Below are 15548 nucleotides of genomic sequence, written 5' to 3'. Positions count from 1 at the left end.
TAGATGCATACAAAATCCTACGCATGTAAATCCGAATCTACTTGTATTAAATTGTAAATTTAAACAAACTAAATTATACTAGTTATAGTGACATCAAACATACATTAAATAAGATATACAGGGTGTCTAAAAAGTCCCCTGACATAGGGTAACTCTGCTATTATCAGAGTTACAACAAAATGTAGGAGGGGAAAGCATATCCAAATATGGTGCTTAAATATAAAGTGAAGGAATTTTTAAAATCGGATGACCCGTTTGCGTTGTACACTCTTTATGCACCCAATGTGAAATGATAATGCAACGTTGCCATTTACCTGGACCAACAACATAAGTGAGTGAAGTTGCTGTCTTTTACGCTAACATGTCGATGGCCAGCCCCCGTTTCAAACAGTAACTTCATTCACTTATGTTGTGGGTCCAGGTAAATGACAACGTTGCATTTTCATTTAAAATTGGGTGCATAAAGAGTATACAGCACAAACATCTCGTGCGATTTTTTAAAGTGTTAACTTTAGATTGAAAACGTCATATTTCGAGATGTTTTTACCTCTTACATTTTGTTGTAACTCTGATAATAACAGAGTTACCCTATGTCAGGGAACTTTTGAGACATCCTTTATACATCATAAGAAGTTCCTTTCTAAATTCTACACGGATGTGGTTTCATTGAATGTGAGGTGGGTGATACACATTAGGCCTTTTGGGAGTACGTCACACGGACGACCGTAATTTTGTGTTCAAAATTTTTATTATGAACTGGTGGGATATGTGATACATATGGCCACGGGCTAGAATTTTCTCAGTGTGTCACATATGCAATCAGATTTCATGCAGCTTAATTTGGTGAAAAGCTATTGCCAATTGAACGTTACATTTACCTCTTTCTTGCAGATGTTGAACCATCCCGTTAGCATGTGAGGGATGGATCGAAATAATCAAACTGTGGGGCGGGAGGAGTATATGTGCAGTGGTTGCCAATTGCAGAGTCATCCACAATCTGACTCTGTGTCACATGTTTCAGTGTCACAGTAATTAACTAAATTTGAGAAGACGGGCACATTCGTGAACATACATCGTAGCGGTTCAAACTCGCGGGTCCTTTTTTCTTCCCCATTTTGAACCGGTACATGAAAATGTGATTTTCTTCATGCTTGCCTGCGCCGATTTTGAAAATTCTTTCACTAGTCGATTTCTCTCGTTGAGTACTACAAGAATTAGTTAAAATCTCGCAGTCCTTTTCTCTTCCCCATTTTGAACCGGTACATGAAAATATTATTTTCTCCATGTTTGCCTGCGCCGATTTTGAAAATTCTTTCAGTAATCGATTTCTGTCGTCAAGTACTACAAGAATCAGTTAAAATCTCGCGGGCCGTTTTTTCTTCCCCAACCCAATATTTTTGTATATTTTGAATGTATTCAATTATGGAACAAAAGTATTTAATTAATTCCCTTAGTAGGCTTCTCAACTTAATATTTCTCAACTTAAATTTTATTTATTTTAATTGTTTATTTTCTTGTGACTCAATATTTAATTGCAATCGTTCATTGGGGAGAAGGGTGGCCATTCTCAAATATATAAACATAGTATTCTTAAAATTTATGTATTCTCGTATTATTAGTTTCTTCCACTAGACCTGGAAATTGCAAAATTAATACCTGGAAAATTCAGGGAAATTGATTTCCATATTTATGCACGAACCCTGCTATTTACAATTTTTTTTCGAATAGGGAGAAATGTACAAAAGGGTGTTTTGGGAATGGCATAACAGTAAGTTTCTGGGGGTGTTGTTCGAAATGAAATGAAATCTTTAAGTTTTACGTCCCACTATTATGCTGGCTAGGCTAAAGATGACGGGTTGTAGTTCGGTGGGGGTCAATGTTGCCAATTTTGGGAAAAGTCACTAAATCGGGGGAATTCGACCTCAACGATAGTGTAGGGTGACCATAAAATTTTCAGTTAAAAACGGGACAGGTTCTGCCAACCCCAGACTTTTAGATCTACCTTCGTTCTTATCAGTGCCTTGATATCAGTGTTCCCCCTCTCTCTCTCTCTCTTTGTTACAGAGCGGGTACTTATGAAAAAGGAAAGACATGTTGAAGTTTGTTTAACACACAACCAACTGCTAAAGCCTCTGCTGGCTTTCGAGCAGTACTGCGAACTATAGAGTATGTTTAACATAGGGAATTTTAGTTCAATTTTTGCCTCTTTATTATTATTAATACTTTTAAAAGGAGTAAAGGTACTGGGTTTGTTATTTACTTCTTTCAGTTACATAAAACGGGACGAATACTACTTTTTTCCATCTACTGACGGGACGGCCGGGACACGCCCCTAAAATGGGACTGTCCCAGTCAAAACGGGACGTATGGTCGCCCTACGATAGCGACAAAAAATAATTTTTCCGGTTGGAGACTTTTTTGGGTGATTTTTAAATGACGATTTAGCTACTTACAAATTTAGCGACTTTTTGCTGCAAACAAAATGTTCATCTGTAGAGAAGCATTATTAGTTCAAAACAGTTTTTACGTTATTTTTTTTATTTTGTTTTAATCAGCGCAAGTGATGAAGAGTTTGGAAATACAGCGTACCCACTCCCCCACAATCCTGCATTGTTATCTGTTACCCTTGCTCTCCAACGAAGAACAGTTACAAACTTGATGTCCTTTAGTTCGCAGTTTCCGTTGAGAGACACACGTAATACATCACTACCGATAGCAACAAGATTAGCTATAGATGCGTGAATTAAGGCAAAGTGGGTGTTTGTTATATTTTATCTTTGGGATCTTTTAATTATTCTGCAGTTTTTCTTTTACAAAAAAAATGCATAACGTAAGTACTGTAGTGTTAATTATTTCGGAACTATTTTGACTCCACAATATGAACATAAGTACCGGAAACAATCTGAAATGATCCTTGAATTCAAGGATTAGTTGCGCCCTGTTTACAAAGATGTGAGTAGAACCAGCGGCACAAATCTCTCTTCAATACTGGGGGGACGGGTAAGACCGTTCCCAAACTTTTTTTTTTTTTTGCGATGTCTAAAATACTTATGAAGTTGAAAAACAAAGCTGTGGAGGATCAGAGTTGTCTTCAGCGTTGGGAGGCTGGCAGATTTGAGGCTTATTCTGGGGGACGTCTATTTTATCTCATGTTCCTTTGTAGTAATGGGACAAAAATAATCAAATTTCTCCCCAAAAACACATTTCAAATCGGATTATTGGGGAAAAGTCCCCCTCCGTTCCAAGATTGGAGGCATTTACCCCTCACTCCCCTGGCTTTGCTCCAGTGAGTAGAACATATTGTTTAGTTTACATCTACAACTTTAAAACAATGCTTACAGAGAATGGGTTTATCGATTATTTTTTATAGCGACGTTTCACCCAAAATTGGAGTCGTCACCTCTCGTTTAGCAACCTTATTGTCAACATTTTGGCAACACTGTTGGGGGGGAGAGCTACAATGGATGAGTCAAGTTATTTCGTCACTTCCGCTGTGAACCTAAGTACAAGATTCCAAAAATCACATTTTTTTTTTGTTTCAAACAATATGTGTGCTGGGTGAAAGCATACACTGGAATGTGTTTCACTTCATTTGCATTTTCATGTGTTGCCTTTCTTATCTTATCTTTAATCCCGTAGTTGCTTCTTTCCGAAAGTTAAAAAAATGCAATTCTTCCTTTCTTAATAGTATTTATAAGTCAAAGTATTACGTAAGCATTGTATGTAACTTATGTAGCTCACAGAGCCCTAAGGGTGAGCAAGCAAGGCACGTTCCCCGGGCGCGTGGTTGGAGGGGCGCCTAAAAGAGAGGTTATATATTATTATCTATTCCAGGCAACCTGATAGGAAACTTCCCTTCCTCCCACCACTCTCCAGTACTGAGGGGAAAGCAAACCGTTGACCTTCACAGGGAGGGAAGCTTTTCTAATGAACAGAATCGTGTACACACTAAATTCGTACGTCAATTCGCTCGCACCTGATGGTGAGAAAGCACTGCTGTTTTTACCTGTCAACCCCGAATAACAAACTATTACTGTTTTTATTTTTTGTCTTTAAGAAAAGTATTTTTTTACTATTTATGTAATTATTAAAGTTTTGGCTTTAGTCCTATTTATTAAATTGCATTTCTAGGAATAAGGACTAATTCGTTATAAAGTTAATTTCCATCATTGTTTCACTTAAGAATCGGGAGAGAAAGCAAACCAATCCTGTTCACATTGTCTTTATTTACAATTTCAAGGAAGGTAATCTTCTGGCTCTCTGAGTATCGAGTGCGCAGACTATCGCCCTGTACAAATATTGTATGAATTTAGCGTGTGTGGTAACTATATTATATATAGTGTCGTGTGAAATTAGTGCATATTAAATTGTATTTTGTATCCATTATATTTTATATAGTTTATATTATCTGAAACAAAATTTAGTGCATATTAAATTGTAAATAATTGCGTATTTAGTGCTTTGTGAAGCGACAATTCATGATGCTTGCAGTAGTTCTGCGATAAAACATGAGCCCGGGAAAGCGTTACGAAATGGTGAGAAGCGTTGCATGTTGAATATCTTCCATGCTTCAAGAGAACAACACTCTAATTTAATTGTTGAAGAATTCGCCGACATGACTGGGAAACAGACAAGTGTAGGAAAGGCAACTGTTTATAGAAGTAGGCGGGAGGCTAAATTTAATGAAAATAAATTAAGAAGTCCCAAAAATACGCGTACAAGTATTTCCCCTCTCGGGAAACTATGACGACTTCACGAAATCGGCAATTCGATCAAAGGTTCATCAGGTCTTTTCCCGTAATGAATTTCCAAGGTTAAATAAAATTCTGATAGCTATAAATACCGATGATGAACTGCCCTGCTTTTCTCATACAACTCTCCATAGACTGTTGAAAATAATGAAATTCAAGTATGTATAGGACCCATTAATTGCATTGACCTCCAGACAAGAGTTCTGTGGGAACTAAAAACTTTTGTTGAGGCCGTGGTGGCTCCGTGGTAGAGCACCTCTGGGACATAAGGCCCTGGTTCGATCCCAGCTCGTGCTTAGTGGGCTTTGTGGTGGACAAGCACTGTTTTTGCAGATTTTCTCGGAGTTCTCCTGTTTCCTCCTACTTTTTTTCTTTCCATTGTTTCATTCATTCTCATCATCACAGTCTCCTTTAGCCTATCCGGCATAACTGCGATACGTAAAACTCAAAAATTTAATTTCATTTCCAAACTTCTGTTACTCTCCCTCCCCCCACAACGGTCGTCAGCACTATTGACAACTCCGTTTTTATTAAAATAGTCAAGTAACAATTCAAAAGTCAATTTCCTCTATTATCAATTGACTAGACTCAAGGCCCATGAAAGGGCTGGGCGAGGATTGCAAACGCACTAGGCGAAAAATTTTAGGGGATTTTAGGGGCGTCAAATTCACTATGATGGTTAAGCTCCAATATTATAATTTTGCTTGAAACGGCAGACTCAGACATGGGCCTGTTCAAATTACGTAGCATCTGTAGTTACTACTTCGTGTCAGGCTTCAATCAATCTGGGATTGTTTTTCTAAGTCCACCATACCAAATTTTCCCCCTTAATAAACTCAGAAGACTTCAGTGTTGATGAATCTTGTATGTATGATGCTTCACCGTAAATTTATCGCCGCGTATTAATAAACAACAAACAAACAAACAAACAAACAAAGATACTTTGCCACCATCACATCAGGTGCACGTACGAAGAGAAAAACGTAGGAAAATGATTTCATTGAAAAATAATCAATAGAAACCAGGGCATTTGCCTGAGTTGAGGCGCCCGGGGCGAGACGCATTTATTCACTATTATCAGCGTGTATACATATGGTTATTTTTCTTCAGGTTCTTTTTAATGTAAGAACACATATATATAAGAGAGGAAACAAAAAGTGTTTTATTATTATTATTATTATTATTATTATTATTATTATTATTATTATTTCAGGTTCTATTGTTATTATCTTAACGCACTGATAATTTACCCATACATATTGTACTTGGTTTCCGATTTTATATTATGAAATTAATGTATCAAAGTAGTAAATACCAATTCAGTTACCAACCCTGACATCCCTTGCCATTCCAACATTATGTCATAACCCCGACTGCCAAAAAAGAAGGAAAATAAACAATACAACTGTTCAATAAAATTTCCATTAAAATGACACATGTGCTACTTACTCACTAATGCAGAAGTGTTTTAAAATACGCAGTGTTATTATGAAAGTTGTAATTTATTATTTAGGCCTAGACATATTTAGATACACTCTATACCTCCGTGTGCGAGGTTTGATGGTGGAAGACGGAACACCAACATTCACCTGTACTTGAGCGTGGTGGGGGGGAAACTTCTTCTTTTTCCTATCAGCTTATGTGAAATAGAGAATAGTACTTTTCCTGGCGGTATTTAATAGTTTTCATCTGAGTGCGAAATCATGAAATCAAAGTGGGAGGAGACTGAAGGAGAGAGAGAGAAGAAAAAGCTCGCACTTTTACACTTCAAAATAAAGTTTTGTTTATGTTTTCTATGTCTCCCTCCTCCTCTAAGTTCTACTGTCAAAGTAAATAGCTAAAAACACTCCCAGGCCAGAATCGCATGTACGTTGGGAATTTGATCGAGATCAATCGGGCGATTCAAGAGATTGTCACTTTCAATTTTATAATATATATATATTACATCACTGATAAATAAAATGCTTGGATTGTATACCTAAAAGTCGCCCACTCTCCGTAAAAAGCTTCATTCGAGCTCGGAATCTAACAGTTGCATCTGTAAAGCAGTGCTGAATTGATTTTAACGTTCCTTTCAGCAGCAAGGCTGTATGAGACGTGGACCCACTGATTAACGTGTAATCCGAACTACATGAGCTCCGGCCAGGAATAGAACCCGGGTGTCCCACGCCAAAAGCGTGTACGCTAGTCGCTTAGCCACGAGGGAGCTCATCTGTCAGCGCAACTGAGGATCAAAACATTCTCAATGGAGTATGAGAAATAGTAAACATCAATCGAAGTGGGCTTTTGTTTATTCATTACTTCGTTAATACTTTATTCTTATAGAAATAGTGAAACAATACTATGAAGAAACACTAATTAAACTAAAACCGAAAGAATAACACAAGGAAGCAGAGTAATTTCCGACTGGTTAAACTAGTTATATATACTATAGCTAACTATTACGTTGTATTTCTTACCACACCACAAAAGTAATATACCGTTTTTACCAACCATAGAATTTGGAGCCAGTACAATACTGCATTAGTCACGCCGTAACGAAAGGTGAAATTCAAACGCCTGACACTCGTAGCTGTTGAAGCTGTGTTGTTATTTCACGCGGCCTGCGTTGGCACTGCTCAACACAAATAAGTCACAGTCCAAAGCCAGGAAACATCACAGACAGAAGCGAGGGGCACAAGCAGTGCCCTACACTTCACGAACTCAAACCCGCCAAGACTTAATTCAACATGACCTTCAACTACGTTCTAGAAACCAAACCAAAGCTAAGACACAAACTCATCAACTTCCTATATGAAAACACAAGAAAAAACTTTTGGGTTCCAAAGTGATGACATAACAATAATACTAAAAAGGGTTTAATTCTCAGTAACCCAAACATTAATTAACTAGGTAAAATAACAAGCAATAAATAAATAAATAAATAAAAATAAAATTAAATTAAAAAACCTGACAAGTAAGCTCTCCGTAACTACTTTTTTCCATATTGCAGTGAGGCTGTAAGATATGTCAATATCTTCGTAATATATATATATTTCTTAGTAAATAAGTTCTTTAAACAAAAGAAAGCTCTGTAGTAGAGCGCTTACCTCTGACACGTTAGGTCCCTGGTTCGATTCCTGCTCCCGACAAATAGGCTTTTGGTGAACACTGTAACTGTGGTTATTCTTAAGGCTCTCCCGTTTCCTTTCATTTTCTTGATTCCACCATTATCATGTATCTCATCGCCACCTTCTCACTTACATTGATGTACAATCATGGGGCGTTAAACTAAAAGAAGAAGAGGAAGAAAGAAAGAAAGAAATCTTGCAAATATCCTAGTAAAAATGGGTTTTCCGGACTACACAAGTAGCCCCACGTAGCGTAGTCGCTAACGCTCTTGCCTTCGGTGCGAACGGTCCGGGGTTCGATCCCGGTGGGGGAACTCGGTCGAAAAAGTATCAAAAGATTTGAAGTTCAGCCATCCTGAATGAGGTTTCCTTGGGTTTTCGTCATTCACACCAGGCTAATGCCGAAGTGGTACCTAACATATAGGTTCCAGTCCGTTTTCTACCTTCCCCAATCCTTTCTTCCCTTCGGGGACGTGGTGGCTCAGTGGTAGAGCGTTCATCTCCGGTGCTTGGGGTTCCTGGTTCGATCCCAGCTCGCGCCGGGAGGACTTTGTGGTGGACAAACACCGTGCTCGTGGGTTTTCTCGGGGCTCTCCCGTTTCCTCCCACTTTCTTCATTCCACCCTTTTCACTCATCTCTCATCATCACCGTCTCCTTTAGCCTGCATAACCGTGGAACGTAAAACTAAAGATTTCATTTAATTTCCTTTCTTCCCTTCCTTTCCCCGGATAGCGTGCTCACCGAGGGACGTTATCCCTTATATGTGATGGGCTAACAAGGCCATTGATGCCGAAAGCCCAGAAATCTAAATCCTAAATCTTCACTACACAAGGAAATTTTCGCGCTGAAAACGGTTTCTTTACAATTATGATAAGCAGTCCTGTAGTAACTCTGCACCAAGTAATAAATCGTCACATAGGTTATAAAACGGAATGAATAAACACATAACATTCATTTTGCTACCTTAAAACGTAAAATATTTCAAAACATTAATATTCAAAGATTTCTCAAAATTCAGATTCACCCATTGCATTCTCCTCAATCATTAACGAGTTACAATAGTAAGGATTGTAGTCAGTCATAAACTACCTTACTTAGTTAATACTATATTAAAACAAGTTACACTAAAAGAATATATAATTAATGGAATATTTAACTAAACTAATAGTTTACTATTGTAATTACCCAGGCTTTTGTTTCCTTCCTCTCTTCGTTTCCGTTTGTAAACAACCTCGTTTTGCAAGCAAAAGACGGTAGTTCAATGACGTCAGCCATGGAGAAAGAAAGAGGTGTCTATAGGCGGCCTGGATCTCACACACAGATGGACGTATATAACATATAGCTGTAGTATTTAACATACGTATACGTATGTAAAATACAGAAGATTGTTAGATGTCAGACATCCTGCAGCGACATGATGTAATATCTAAGCGTGTAAAAGGCAGTACCTATGTAGTATATGGATAAAGTACGCTCCGTACAGATTTCCTTAGTAAACATAACGAATCCTTGTATTTGTACAATATACCGCTGTCCGGATAATGGATTTTTCTCAGTGTATATTCTGCAGTTATTTGGAACTGAATTAAGTGCTTTATTTAATCATTTATGGAAATACTAGCTACCAGATCTTCATACACCAGAGAGACGCCAACTTCATAGCTTTTGCAGTTCCTTATCTGTACTTTCTCACGCCCGAGTTATCGCAATGTCCCGTGCATCATGGCCAGTTGACTAAAATTAACATAAATTATTTTCCGTATTCTGTTTGCATGTGCGTACAGGTGTTTTAACTGAGTAGTTTTTGGAATGAACTGCTAACACTCTTCAGTCAACCATTGCAGCTTGCATCTTAAACTTTTGAGGTCGGAGAGTTTAACTCCGGAATTGTGTGCAGCCACAACGCACGTTGCGTCGGGTATTAAGTCTGACTTTGTGTTAAGGGGCACAAGCTATTAGTCGGCGAAGGACGTGTTCTTATGGCTATCCCCAACTAGTGAAGTCCCAGGTTCACATGCCTTGTGCGTACCTGTCAGTTATAAACGCGCCCTCCAACATCAGCATTCCACTTTGGAAACTGTGGTATTTTACTGAAGACTCATCTTAACTCTTCAGGATTGTTTGGCGCAGCTACTGGATTTCTACGTGGGATTATCCCGGCAACTTTTCCCCCAGTACTAATCCCCCAAGTGCGTCAATGGTGTGAGAGAAGCATTTATAGTGAAATTTCAGACATAATCTCATATATCTATCTATCTATCTATCTATCTATATCTATATCTATCTATCTATCTATCTATCTATCTATATATATATATATATATATATATATATATATATATATATATATATATATATATATAAGGGCTACAGTGCATTAAAAGAGCAAAGTGTGATTTTAGTGATGAAGATTATTATGCATATCCTGTGTTAATTGTTGTGTTATTTTCTCTTCGTTATTTTTTATATATTAGTATTCAAATAAATAAGTATAGTGTTATTTAATCCAGTGTGTTTTCGTTGTTTGTGTGAATGATGTTTTTGTGCGTTATTGTCTGGATGACTGTCTGATCGTCCGTGAGGTTTTCGAGACGAGATATCCGAACCTCTCGGCGTCTAATGCTCATCTCATCATTGAGACCGACGAGCGACGTGGAAACAATTTGTGATCCCTTCTTGGGGAGGTCCTTCATCGTCCTATCCAGGTAAGATCAGGTCTCAGGAGAATACATATTGGTAGGACAACGAACCACGAACACAGAACTCAAGTTGGTTATAAATAAATGGGAGCTCGAACACCGACCCGATACCTTGTCGTTTACAAATAAATTACGCCCGAACTACCGACCCGAAACGAGACCGTTGGTGCTCGGATATACTTGTGAGGTCAAAATTTAATATATCATTTCTTTTCCAGCTTAGTGCCAGGAATTTTAAAAAACCTCTTTCAGGTGATTTTAATTATATTGTTTTGTGATAGCATATTTTTATTCTAATCATACGTTTTATGTTTATTCTTGTCCAAGATGGAACACGAGGAAGTAGATACGATTACTAGGATGAATTCACTTTTCAAAGAATTAATGAAAGAAAATCAAGAAACTCGTACTGAGAATAAAGAAAATTTTGTCGAGTTAAAGATAGAATTAGGTCAAAAATTAGATGCCGTACAAAAATAATGTCCCGAAAATAACGAAAGATTAGAGGAGAGTATTAGGACTGTAGAAACCGAACGCAAACGTAGGAACAAAATCCTTGAACAAAAATATGATGACCTAGCACTTAGGATTCATGATGTTAGCCATAGAACTAAAAAGGCAATTGAACTCGACAGACAGCTGATTGATCCTTTTTCTTTTTTCTGTCTTTGCTCAGCGTTGTGCTTTATACATCGAACTATATACCAATGTTGCAAACTTTATTATTATAACTTACGTTTAGTTTAATGTCGTTTTTTTAGATGCTTGAATTTAGGATTTTTAGTAAAAATGCATCATGAGTACGTAGGGAAATTGCATTTATCGAAAAGCCATTTTCAACTAGTAGCGCAGTTCCGTACCTCCGCCAGTGGGAAGATATTTTGTCCTCATATTATATCTTATTAAGTGTTTTAAATTTTCAAATTCTTTTTAGAATCCCTTCCCACTTTCCAAATTTTTAAACATGTTATCATACGTATGACTCACAATCAATGTTTGATTTTCATTTTAGAATTAAAACAAGTATATCCAGATGCCCAGGATAAGAAAATTTTTAGTTGTTAATTATATGTACATTGTATATTGGTAATTGAAATTCAATATATAATCTCATGTGTAGAATATGAAATTTTACGGTTATAATCAATGTTAAATTTCATTTTTTTGTGTCAATCTTAGATTTTCGTTTTCATCTTGAATTGTTTATTGCATTTTTGTTGAACCTCATTTACGTCCTTTACCCGATTTTGACTTATTTGAATTTTGCAGGATGTGACATGATATATTTTGTTCAAAGACAAAAGTTTACAAAAGGAAAGTAGCCTAAGCCTTAAACGAGTGAGAACAGGCATTTCGTTGTTGGTTAATAGTATGTGCAAGAATAACATGTGAATAGTATATTCTCCGAACTAAAAAGCTGTAATCGTTTTAATTTTAGAGGAACTATATGAACAGATACTATGATGGTGAACGGTCGTTTTTATCCCATATTAATATGTATGTGGAAATATGTTTAATTACTATATTTTCTTGTAATTTCTGATTAGCGTTCTTTTCGTCTCCTTCAGACCACTGAACGACCGCAGCAAAACTTCTTCGGGTAGGATATTTCATGGGGATAAATATATATTTTTACAGGGAGGCCATATTTCCTGGAATTGCAGATCTCTTGCAAAATGGATGTGGCTAATCCATTGGATATTTCGTAGTTAACTGTATTTTCGCCATCAAACGCATAATATAGTTTTTCATTTCTTTTCTTCCTTTGCAGTAACCCGTAACTAAGAATGTGTATTCTTAGGTTAGATTTTTCAAGTATATGTTATTGTCGAGTAACATCTCAGTAAATATTTTAATGTTTATGAACCGTAATTATATTATATGCATTTATATGATAATATATCGTAATGTTGATTTTGAGAAAATTGTATTTTTGTTACAGTATGCCCTAGGAACTATTTGAATTCGATATAGATCCCAGAAAATAACTTTATTTTCTTTCTTTCCAACAGCATGAAGCCATGACGATTTATGAAGATTGCTTTATCAATTATTTCATATGCTCAATGACTCAGTTTTAGTGCGTTAATAATACCAGTTTGAATATTTTTAGCGAAAATGCCTAAGAAAGTTTAACTGTCGTGATATGACATAACTGTCTTGTAGGGAATTTAATTTTGATGTTTCGGGCAGACCAAAAAAATTGTAATGTCGCTGACTATATTTTTGTGTTTGTATCCCATGTTTTTAGGTCTCATGTATTTTGTCTTGTAGAGACATATTTTACGATGCTACGAGAGCATTTGTATTTTGTGTGTTTACACATCTTTTTCTAGGGGGAAGACGTACATTATGTTCCAGTGAACATACTTGTATTTTACTGAATATTAAAGTGTTGATATTTCAGTTATGTGTAGAAACATTTTTCTAAGTGCCTATGGTTGCAGGCCTTTTCACTTTTCTAGTTTTGCATCGTAGGAAACGATTGCATATTTTGTGTCTAAGTACGTGTAGTATTACACATTTTCCCACCTATGGCTTTGGTCAATTCATGACCTAATGACCGTTTATTTTCAGGAATGTTTGGACTAGTGAGTCAACTTCCTTGATTCAGACATTCGAAAAACTGGATCAACACTGTATAGTTTTCAACGCTTTATTAATAAGTTATTTTGCAGATAGTAGCCACCTATTCTGGTAACCCTACAATATTTACGCTTTTGGTAGTGAATAACAACTATTATTCTAGGCCTAAGCTAATAGTAACTTTGTTTCAGAATAAAACCATTTGTTGTATAGATCATTATTGAATTAAAGTCTCGATTTTCACATGGCGAGCAGATGTCACTTTGATCTTGTGACGTACCGAATTCTCTTCATACATGTCAACGAAATCACGATCTTTTTCTTGATATATGGAATCATGCTTGTTTGTTGGAATTACTATGAACGTCATTTTTGAACTTAAGTTTATTATTTTTATTTTTTTCGGGAAAACGATTTTTCGTTCTTTTTCGCTAAACAACACAAGGCAATATTAAAAAAAGAAAAAGAAAAGGAAGGACATACAGGTGTAAACCTTATTTCGTTTGTATATTGTCAGCTTATAATGTGTTTAAATTTTCATTTATTTTACTTTTTCCATGATTTTCAAATTTTTTAAATATATTATAGTAATATTGAAACTTTGACAATAATTTTAATATTTTAATACATTTAACTTGTTTGCTATTTGCATATTCATTCATCTTTTAATATTTTAAATTCAGATATTATTATATTTTAAAAGAAGACATTTACTAACTTTTGTTGAGATGTTTGATAATTCTTTAAGTTTATATTTTCTTGGATACTCATTGAGTGTATATATTTGCTCCATATAATATAAAATAAAGTGATCGAAACGGAACACTTAAAGCATTATACGAAAAGTATTTTAAAAAAAGAAAAAATAACAATTCAAATAGCCCTATAAATGCTTTCTGCGCACTTTCAGGAAAAAAAGAATTTATCATACAGGTGTTTAAACCATGCCTCGTTTCTCACACCAGTGTTAAAAAATTCTCCCTTTTAGCTCTCATCAACTCATCCTTGGAGAACCATGGATGATACTTAACACAGGAAGGTAGCATGGCTTCAACATGTAAACAAACGAAAGATAAGATAACTCAACTGCAGCAGACATTTAAAAGGATCTTATCACTTCATGGAACACTTGGAATTGATACTGCTCATGCAGGAAACTCGTCATGTTGTAGTGAGTGAACAAGTTATTTAACTATTTCAAATAGCCCTTTTGCAGGTGGAAAACAATTCAACGTCTATTCATGTAAGTCTCACACCATATCACTGTTTTGCAAATTAACTGATTTTAAATTTTTGGTGAAAAACTAATTTTATTCTAATCTCATTAAACGGCCAGGAGTTCTCAACCTATGTGTGTACTTGTGTGTACTTGACAGGTCGTTTCGCGTGTCGGACTAGGGTGGGTCGTTTTGCCACTTTTTTTTCGGAACAAAATGTAATACCTGCCAAAAGTGGCCCACCCACATGGACATTACAGGTATAGTTTTTTTTAATCAGATAATATCTTCTGGCAGAACTATTGCCTCAAAGTTTCAAACTTTCACTGAAAATTACAAAAAATACCAAAATTGTTCATTATTTTTAGTTATGTTAAAGTAAACATATTTTTTGTATTTATTTATGCCAGATGCTATGAAAACTGACATTCAAGTCTCAAAAATTCCAGTTATATGCCCCTGAGGTGGGATAGGGAGCCCGCAAAGGGAGCAAATTCAGTACAATTAAGCGTTTCTACAGCTATTTTCGTCCTTGCCTTGTCATTCTACTGATGGTTCATAGTGGTAGCAGAGCATTGTTATTTTTCACCATAACACTCCCACACCTACACCTCACAATACTGCCACGCCCTTCTGTCCCGATCTGCGTAATTCAGCGTCACTATCAGCAACAAGCCGGATACGCTTCAAATTGGGCGCCATTTCTCAAGCGCTATATTTGGTTACTGTTGCCTTCAGCTTATATGAATTAGCCGTTACAGATAATAGTTTGCTAAACTCTATTTTCACAGAAAATTCTGTATTTCTTTTTTAAAACAGTCAATCTTATTTATTATATCACAAAAATGACTTCAGTGACAATGGCGCAGACCTTGAAGAGAAAGTAGAGGAAAGCTCTTCTGAGGAAGAGACCAAACCCAGAGACAGAACATCTAAACCGAAGCTAGGTTTGGTATACATTGTATCTAGAAGCTAGAGATACAATGTAAGTGAAAAGGCTGCGACACATATAACATCAACTGTAGGCTGCAATTATAATTTCTCTAGAATCTAGCAAAATAACTCTGCTTTTATTGTGGACAGGAGCAAAATAAGGTATGCGAAACTTAAAGTTGCTCGGAATTTAAAAGAAAGTTCTAGAAATGATGATCCCATTAAAAGCCTATACTTTTATGGGCAAAGGG

Source organism: Thermobia domestica, chromosome 17 (assembly GCF_964235325.1).
Source record: "Thermobia domestica chromosome 17, izTheDome1.hap1.1, whole genome shotgun sequence".
In the NCBI taxonomy this organism is placed as follows: domain Eukaryota; kingdom Metazoa; phylum Arthropoda; class Insecta; order Zygentoma; family Lepismatidae; genus Thermobia; species Thermobia domestica.
The sequence above is the reverse complement of the archived record's forward strand: the minus strand, read 5'-3'. Positions refer to the sequence as shown.